The sequence below is a fragment of the Eriocheir sinensis genome, chromosome 6 (genome assembly GCF_024679095.1).
Source record: "Eriocheir sinensis breed Jianghai 21 chromosome 6, ASM2467909v1, whole genome shotgun sequence".
NCBI classification, from domain to species: Eukaryota; Metazoa; Arthropoda; class Malacostraca; order Decapoda; family Varunidae; genus Eriocheir; species Eriocheir sinensis.
In genome coordinates, this window is record NC_066514.1 from 280,001 (window position 1) to 290,000 (window position 10,000).

The window sequence follows — 10,000 nt, forward strand, 5'->3', positions numbered from 1 at the left end:
GGGCGTAGGGTATCGGAAAAGCCGCCCAAATTGGCTTTTTTTTTTTTTTTAGAACAAATCCAGGCAGACACTCATAATTTTTCTTGCTACAATAGTCCTTACCGATGTCTCTTGAGGCATTTTTTATTCAAACGGAGAGCTACAAGTAATCTTAAATTTAATTTCAAATTCACACCCCATTAGCTGCATAATTATCTCACTATGCTAGTAAATAGTATGTATTTCCTAGAGTGGGAACTCGTGACGATTATTATGATATCATTTGAATTTTAATACAACCATTTGTTACTAAAAAAAAAATAACAATAGGTAACATTCAATGAGGAAAGTATATTGTTTTCTTTGTTTTTTTGCGAACACATCCTACAAACATATTTTTAACACATTTTGAACACAGTACTGCAAGAACAGAATTGAGAACAGAATTGGCGGTGGCTGAGTGGTAGCGTGCTGGGCCCACATTCACCGCGTGATGGATGACGCGAGTTCGAATCCCCACGCTACCACCTGGGATTTTTCAGTCACCGCCGAGTGGCTTAAAACTACCCACATGCTGTCCTGAAGACCACCCATCAACCCGGACTCGAAAGGAAACCGTCCAAGTGAATCAAGAACGAGTTCCGGGGGGCAGCATGAGCCAAGAGAAGATGGCGCCACTATAAACACTTGCCTGCGCCATGACGGGCTGGGGCCGACTACCATCCAGGCCCCTCAAGCAAGCCTACCGGCGCTATAGGCATAGACGTAAAAAAAATAAAAAATAAAAAAATCCCGTCTTACACATTGGCCGTGTGCCCCGGGGCAATGGATTCTTACCGATCACAGGCTCCAATGGCCAGGGGTACGGAGATGAGCACAGCAGCCACGCGCAGTGACAGTGTATGCACCTAACTCTTTATCGTTCCCTCTGACTTAACTGCACTCGAATTTATATTGTAGCTCATCTTTACGAAGCCCAAATTTCTACTGTAATTGGTCACCAGCATTTTCATTCCTTCATCCAATTTCATTATAAACTCTGGAACAAGCCATCTTTGTCTGTTTTTCCCACTTCATACTTTATGGTTTCCTTGAACTGTCTTTGACTAAAACATAATATATCAGCAGATTATCCAGCAACACTTTTATATGTAAATGAGTTAAGAACAAAAATGCAAGAGGAAGGAAATGAATAAAATACAAAAAAAGAAGAGAGAGAGAGAGAGAGAGAGAGAGAGAGAGAGAGAGAGAGAGAGAGAGAGAGAGAGAGAGAGAGAGAGAGAGAGAGAGAGAGAGAGAGAGAGAGAGAGAGAGAGAGAGAGAGAGAGAGAGAGAGAGAGAGAGAGAGAGAGAGAGAGAGAGAGAGAGAGAGAGAGAGAGAATAAAAGAGAGAAAGCGGTGTGTGTGTGTGTGTGTGTGTGTGTGTGTGTGTGTGTGTGCGTGTGTGTGTGTGTGTGTGAGGGAGCTCTTAACAAAGGATTCATTAGAAAAGATGCACAACTCTCCTTTACTTGTCCTTGCGTGATAAAAGAGGCTCGGGGGACGTTAATTACTGCCGGATGATTGAAAGTCTTGAGGTGGGGCGGGGGAGTGAAGAATGCTGAGAGAGAGAGAGAGAGAAAGTTGGAAAGTTTCGTTTAGTCGGCGCAACATCTGTGGTCATATGCCGGAGAGAGACAGAAGGGGAAGGGATTATAGGAGAAGGGAACAGACCCCAGGAGACGGGACACAACCCCCGATTAATACCTGGTACCCATTCACTGCTGGGTGGACAGGGGCGTAGGGTATCGGAAAAGCCGCCCAAATTTTTCCACTCCGCCCGGGAATCGAACCCGGGCTCTCTCGGTTGTGAGCTGAGCGTGCTAACCACTGCACCACGAAGCCCCCGAGAGAGAGAGAGAGAGAGAGAGAGAGAGAGAGAGAGAGAGAGAGAGAGAGAGAGAGAGAGAGAGAGAGAGAGATTTCTAGTTTCCCCTTAATCCCCCTGAGAGTGGGTGATCAGCCTCCCTATCAGCTCATCAGAAAATAAAGCTTGTATCGCCGTTCAGGTAATGAAAATCAATGAAACGCGTCGCAATGGTATTATAAAACACTTTGGCTTCTCACATCAGCTGTTTCTAAAGGTCAAAGAGGGGGTCAGTCGTGTTCTAATGAGTGTTTCTTCAGGTTCAAGGTACAGAAGAAGACTCACACTACCACCAGGGTCATAAAAGTACCCCTGGAAATGCCCACAACTCCTACGAAAGCCTTGTCAAATAGGTGTTTCTAGGTTCAGGGTACAGAGGAAGGGTCACACTACCACCAGGGTCATAAAAGTACCCCTGGAAATGCCCACAACTCTTACGAAAGCCTTGTCAAATATGTGTTTCTAGGTTCAGGGTACAGAAGAAGGGTCACACTACCACCAGGGTCATAAAAGTACCCCTGGAAATGCCCACAACTCCTACGAAAGCCTTGTCAAATAGGTGTTTCTAGGTTCAGGGTACAGAGGAAGGGTCACACTACCACCAGGGTCATAAAACTACCCCTGGAAATGCCCACAACTCCTACGAAAGCCTTGTCAAATAGGTGTTTCTAGGTTCAGGGTACAGAGGAAGGGTCACACTACCACCAGAGTCATAAAAGTACCCCTGGAAATGCCCACAACTCCTACGAAAGCCTTGTCAAATATGTGTTTCTAGGTTCATGGTACAGAAGAAGGGTCACACTACCACCAGGGTCATAAAAGTACCCCTGGAAATGCCCACAACTCCTACGAAAGCCTTGTCAAATAGGTGTTTCTAGGTTCATGGTACAGAAGAAGGGTCACACTACCACCAGGGTCATAAAAGTACCCCTGGAAATGCCCACAACTCCTACGAAAGCCTTGTCAAATATGTGTTCTTGGGCGGCGAAATGTCTCGTAATATGACCCAAAGCTGGTCTCGCCTTCCGCCCCTGACGTCACCAACAGTTAAACAGGTAGTCTGACCATCACCCTATATATTGATACACGCACATACACACGCACACACAAGTACAACCACTTACACACGTTTGATGGTTAAGACAATTTCTCATTCATGCACACTCACATTTTTTTTTTTTTTTTTTTTACAGCAAGGAGACAGTTCAAGGGCACACAAAAAACAAACATTAATAAAAAAAAAAGCCCGCTACTCACCGCTCCTTAAAAGAATCCAAATACCCTCACACAGACACCCATACGCAAGTACATTACAGTTACAAAGAAAATACGTGAAGTAATTAGCAAAGAGTATATTAGTGTACGATTTTCTTCATTAAAATCTAATCAGCATCATGAAATATATAGCGAACGAGAATTAATTTTGGGAGTGTGTAATCAGTTCGGTTCTAAGACATTTTCATACTATTATGTAAAATCTCAAATTGCCTCGATAATTTGTGTCCAACCACTGTAAAGAGGAAAAAAGATAATACAGTTGTGCAAAAAGATAAGTCTGCGTTCAAGTTTGCTTTTTGAGGACGTCCGTTTTAATTTTGATATTTTTCCTGAGAGTAATACTAGATAGAAAAAATAGAATGATCCGCTAGACATGAAAATCCAGTACGTGCCCAAAGCGCTTAGTACATTCTGATATGATTCACTGACGGGAGTGAATGCCTGTGTTTCCATGGTGAGTGAAGGATGACCTTCCCAAGGACACGCGGCTCCCTCAGTACAAGAGAATCGGATCATCTCAAGGATTATATACTATAAGGATAGCTCACTGAAACGTCATCGATAACGTCATGACTGTGGTGCGTCATCTGGTTCACTCTCACGGTATAAAATGTACTAGAAAACCCTTATTTATTCTTATTCATGGTCAGATTTTGTACTTTTTTGATTGCTAAGGATAGGTGATTAAATTAGGCAGCTGTTGTGTTGGGTAATGGTATACAATAATATAAATAATGTGAGAAACAAGGTAAACAAGCTGCAGAAATATTGCTGTGTTTACCATCGATGCTTACGTTTTCTTAACTTTTATTAACATTAGTTTTCTACAACTTAATTTGCAGGGGTGACTAATCCTGTCATATATAATGAAAGTTTTTTTGAATTTTTTTATACATATATATATTGTACAATATTTACGCAAATTTTTAACTAAATAAATTTACCTTTACCAAACTTTCACTACAGAGCTTCATTGGCTTTTCTGTAATGTTATCACTTTCTTGAAAAAAATGTTTGGACCTCACCCGCGCAGACTTCACCTTCACTTTATCTTTCCGTTTGCAGGCCAAAATCCACTTCTTCAAGGTGTGTTTGTCTCGAGGAAACCTAATGAACTTAACACCTTGACGACTTTCCACAGATGAACCACTGCAACACCCATATACACCACAAATCACCATTTTCACTGAGCACGCAACGGTGAGAACACAGTGAAGTGAACCAGTTTGCCGCCCAGCACCATTTGTGTACATGTGTGACGTCATCCGCGGGGCATTGTGGGTAAAACAAAAGCTTAGTGAGTTATCCTTATAGTATATCATCCTTGGAATCATCACAGTTCGTTAAGGAGCATCTTTGTCCCTCCCACGCAGGCGGCTCTCTATCGACCTGCCCACGCAGAAGACTGGCGGCTGGGTTGGCTACGGTTAAAGTTGTCTGTGGAAGATACTACCTTGCTTAGTCCAGCGCGTTGGGAGGTGTGTACAAGGTGTGTTGGTCTCATTACCCGGTATTGAAACCTAATGGCTCATTAAACAAAGCGATTAGTAAATAATTTAGGCAGTTTATTTATTTTCTAGCTATGGCGAGTATACGTAAACATTTTGTTGTATAGTTTTTTATCCCTCTTTATTAATGTCCACCAACAGGATGATAGATTTTTCTCGGATTGTTAATAAGGTAACCTGTAGGGGAGTTTACTTGTATATTTTATTTATATATTTATCTATTTATTTCATTATTATTATTATTATTATTATTATTATTATTATTATTATTATTATTATTATTATTATTATTATTATTACTATTATTATTATTTTTTTTTTTCTGTGTGTCTGTGTTTGTGTTTGTGTGTGTGTGTGTGTGTGTGTGTGTGTGTGTGTGTGTGTGTGTGTGTGTGTGTGTGTGTGTGTGTGTGTGTGTGTGTGTGTGTGTGTGTGTGTGTGTGTGTGTGTGTGTGTGTGTGTGTGTGTGTGTGTGTGTGTGTGTGTGTGTGTGTGTGTGTGTGTGTGTGTGTGTGTGTGTGTGTGTGTGTGTGTGGGTGTGTGTGTGTGTGTGTGTGTGTGTGTGTGTGTGTGTGTGTGTGTGTGTGTGTGTGTGTGTGTGTGTGTGTGTGTGTGTGTGTGTGTGTGTGTGTCTTTCCACATATGTGTGAACACGTTTCACTATTATTAACATAATTTGAGGATCATTAATCTTTTTCATGTGACGTTATTTGCTCTAACTAAAAGCTTTTGCCTCATCCTGATTGCCTTTTCATCAACGACCCGGCATTTCTCCTCCTCTCGTTATTTTTTTTTATATACTTATTTTCCTTGTTCTTTTTTTTCTTTTTCTTTTTCTTTTTCTTCTTTATTCTATTATCATTATTGTCATTATCATTATTATTATTATCATTATTACTATTATTATTATTATTACTATTATTATTATTATTATTATTATTATTATTATTATTATTATCATTATTATTCAGCCTTTATCATTCATTCGCATAATACGGGCTCTCCCAAGCTTATTCCTTCGTGTCTGTTCCATATATACATTCCATAAACTTCTTAACCCCTTGGATGCGGATTTCCTACAAGAAGACATCACCAAGCTACAGGAGTGGAACAAAAAGTGACTGCTACAATTTAGTGAAGAAAAATGTGAGGTCATGCATCTTGGGAGGGGAAATCCAGCATACCAATACCACATGGGAAACACTCCACTACCCACCACAGAGGCACAGAAAGACCTGGGAGCATATGTTACCAGGTTATCAGGGAAGGCGAAATCCGTGCCAATCGCTGCGGACGGGTTAAGCCCCGTTCACACTGTTCCGACTCTGGGCCACGACAACCCAGCAACTCGGGGTATTCGAGGTCTTGGGTGTGAAATATTGATGTGGAAGGCTCGCATATGGTCGGACAAACTATGTGCGACCCTTTCATGTCAACATTTCACACTCGAGACCTCGTGTTCCCGGAGTCGCTGGGTTGTTGTGGCCCAAAGTCGGCACAGTGTGAATGGGGCTTTAATTCCATCAGACGACCTAACGAACGGCACCAACTTTCGTCTTTTTACGTCAAATCATCCCCAGTCTGTCACTCATTTTCTTAATCCATTGTCCCTCATCATATATGTACGTGTCCTAATCGTTGCTACGTATTTCTTGATTTCAATTGCCTATATTGTGCAGCGTTGCCAAATTGTCATACTCTGAGCATTGTATTTAGTGTTTTTAGGCTCCAAGATCGTCGTTTCTTGGGTAGGCGGTGGCTGAGTGGTAGCGTGCTGGGCCCACATTCACCGCGTGATGGACGACGCGAGTTCGAATCCCCACGCTACCACCTGGGATTTTTCAGTCACCGCCGAGTGGCTTAAAACTACCCACATGCTGTCCTGAAGACCACCCATCAACCCGGACTCTAGAGGAAACCGTCCAAGTGAATCAAGAACGAGTTCCGGGGGGCAGCATGAGCCAAGAGAAGATGGCGCCACTATAAACACTTGCCTGCGCCATGACGGGCTGGGGCCGAACACCATCCAGGCCCCTCAAGCAAGCCTACCGGCGCTATAGGCGTAGACGTATAAAAAAAAAAAAACTAACAACGATAGAAAATCAAAGTCATCGTTGAAACTGCTAAATACTGATGGTTTTCGTTTTTTTTGCTATAGTTATCGAACAGAAACTACGAAAATGCAATGCGCTGAGTTCGATAATTTGGCAACGCTGGAGGTCATCTACTTTTGCCTGTTCCCTTATCCATGAACGGCTTACCTGATCCATTTAGGTGAAGCCCAGCATCGATCTTCCCACCTGGACGCAGAATAAACAAAGTTGGAAAGTATCGTTTAGTCGGCGCAACATCTGTGGTCATATGCCGGAGAGAGACAGAAGGGGAAGGAGTTCTAGGCGAAGGGAACAGACCCCAGGAGACGGGACACAACCCCCGATTAATACCTGGTACCCATTCACTGCTGGGTGGACAGGGGCGTAGGGTATCGGAAAAGCAGCCCAAATTTTTCCACTCCGCCCGGGGATCGAACCCGGACTCTCTCGGTTGTGAGCCGAGTGTGCTAACCACTGCACCACGAGGCCCCCTGCAGAGTAAACAAAGAAAGGAATTCTTTTAAAGGGGAAACTGAGGTGAGGTATGCATTGTTATTCACTGGATCACCATCGAATGCTAAAATTGGAAGTAACGTTGATTTTGTTGTTGTTGTTATTGGCGGTGGTGGTGGTGGCGTGCTTTCTCTCTCTCTCTCTCTCTCTCTCTCTCCCAGCTGCTTCTAAATTTGTTGGTGGCGTTGTTTTTGTTGTGGTTGTTTTGGGTGGCGGTGGTGGTGGGGGGCTTTCTCTCTCTCTCTCTCCTAATGGTTACCTCTCCCTCTTTCCTTCCCACAGACTTGTTCAATGTCCATTTACTTAACCCAAATGTCACGCCAGGGATTACGTCCTCATTGAAATCACTTTAATAATGCTTAAAAATGCTTTGTTCGAGTAATTTTCGGGGTAAAAAAATAATATAAAAAACCCATCGATCATAGAGCAATAATATTCCTGAGGGCTAAGTAGCATAATGAGACATATACACTGTGATATATTCGTTGAGATAATCCTATAAACAAAAAAAACTGCATCGCCTCCCTTAACCCGGTAACAGCGGGGATCATGTTTCTTAAGGGCCCCTCTAAGCGAATTAATGAGAAAAAATCATCACTCACGCAAACCATTTCATAATATATATATCAACGCATTTGTGATCAGTTTATGTATCATCTATTTTGAGGGTTTATATCATGGCACAAATTTGGCCCGTTGCTGGTACACGGTAAGGCCACAAATTTGGCCCGTCGCTGCTACCGGGTTGATTAAGCACGGCAGCAGAGGATCTCCATATGTTTCTTTGTTTTCCGAAACTATTTATCTTATATTTCTTTATATTTCTGGTTTTATTGACGAGTTTGCTTGTATCAGTTTCCTTAAGCAAACATATTCATTTCCTGTTTTCAGAAGCTTCCTCTTGAATGACTGTTTGTTCAATTTCAGCAAGAGTTTTGAAGATTAGTTATATTTTTCTTATTCATGTTTAACCCAACTAGTAGACTTTCCATTTTTTTTTGGGGGGGGGTAGGTGGTGGCTGAGTGGTTAGCGTGCTGGGCTCACATTCACCACGCCATGGACAACGTCGGTTCGAATCCCCACGCTACCACCTGGGATTTTTCAGTCACCGCCGAGTGGCTTAAAACTATCCACATGCTGTCCTGAAGACCACCCATCAACCCGGACTCTAGAGGAAACCGTCCAGTGAATCAAGAAGGAGTTCCGGTGGGCAGCATGAGCCAAGCATAACTGGCGTCACTATAAAAAAAAGTCGCCTGCGCCACGACAGGCTTGGGCCGACCATCTGGCCCCTGATGAAAGCCTACCGGCGTTATAGGCGGGAATGTAAAAAAAAAAAAAAAAAATGTGTTGCAGATCATCACTAGCCTCGCTGGCAGAACAATTCCATTTACATATGTAAGATTACACAGATAATTAAGCTTTTCGAAAAAATCTTAGGACGCCTAATATTCATCGGAACTTTTCCGTTACATGTATGACGTTTAAATAGTTGTTGTTTCATCACTGTAAGTTGGAAAGTTTCGTTTAGTCGGCGCAACATCTGTGGTCATATGCCGGAGAGAGACAGAAGGGGAAGGAATTATAGGAGAAGGGAACAGACCCCAGGAGACGGGACACAACCCCTGATTAATACCTGGTACCCATTCACTGCTGGGTGGACAGGGGCGTAGGGTATCGGAAAAGCACTGCACCACGAGGCCCCCCTCCATCACTGTAAATGTCTTCAAAAGTTATAGAATAGATTTATCTGATTTCTGGCTTTCGAATCACATTCAGCACCACTTCGGTTTCAAGAGTCGAAGGCCAGAAAACCCTTTTGTTTGGTATTCAGTGACTATGGAGCGTAGTCACTGAATACCAAACAAAAGGGTTTTCTGTTTACATTTGCTTTCTCTAAAATCCAATTTGCTGTGCGGATGTGATCAGCGGCGAACTTGCAAAACCAGTGTGTTGCTTGGGCTGGTTAGAATTTAATATTTTTGAAATTCTAATTCAGATTAATTTTGCGAATAATTTGATAACTGGCAGTAGTGTGATAGGGCGCTACCTTTTTTATCTTTTTATATATTTATCCTTATGTGGCCGTAATTAGGTAAAATATTATAAATGAGTGAAAAGTAAATATATTAACCCATTGGATGCAGATTTCCTACAAAATATCACCAAGCTACAGATGTCGAACAAAAAGTGTCTGCTACAATTCAGTGAAGAAAAATATGAGGTCATGCATCTTGGGAGGGGATATCCAGCACACCAATACCACATGGGAAACACTCCACTACCCACCACAGAGGCACAGAAGGACCTGGGAGCATATGTTACCAGGCTACCAGTGAAGGCGAAATCCGTGCCAATCGCAGCGGACGGGTTAAGTGACAATAGAGTACTCAGGCAGCCGCGACTCGGATCCGTGATTGTTGGAGGTGCTCGCCTTTCCAGCGGCATCTTGTTGCTTGGCGTGTTCCTCAACCTGCTATGTTATGCTGTGTCATTATTACCGCTGGATCTTTACATTCCTATAACTGCAGTTCAGCACTTTTACGCATTATTGGTGAGTAATAAAACACATGTCTTTTTTTGTAATTGTGTAAATATAATATACGTTTCCGTGGGTCCCTCTCAATGATCCGAGCAATTCGATAATCCACATGACCTTCGATTCTCTGACATTCGGAGTGTTGGACTTTTATATTATTATTATTATTATTATTATTATTAT

At 42.5% G+C, this 10,000-nt stretch overlaps 2 long non-coding RNA genes across 2 annotated transcripts in view; both read left to right on the forward strand.

The window, feature by feature from the left end:
• Nucleotides 1-10,000, forward strand: part of LOC126987158 (uncharacterized) — a 175,063-nt gene that overhangs the window by 40,982 nt on the left and 124,081 nt on the right. The window lies entirely within an intron of this gene.
• Nucleotides 2,137-2,875, forward strand: LOC126987155 (uncharacterized). Its single transcript, XR_007740302.1, has 3 exons — nt 2,137-2,248; nt 2,352-2,557; nt 2,661-2,875. It is a non-coding gene; the product is annotated as an uncharacterized LOC126987155 (long non-coding RNA).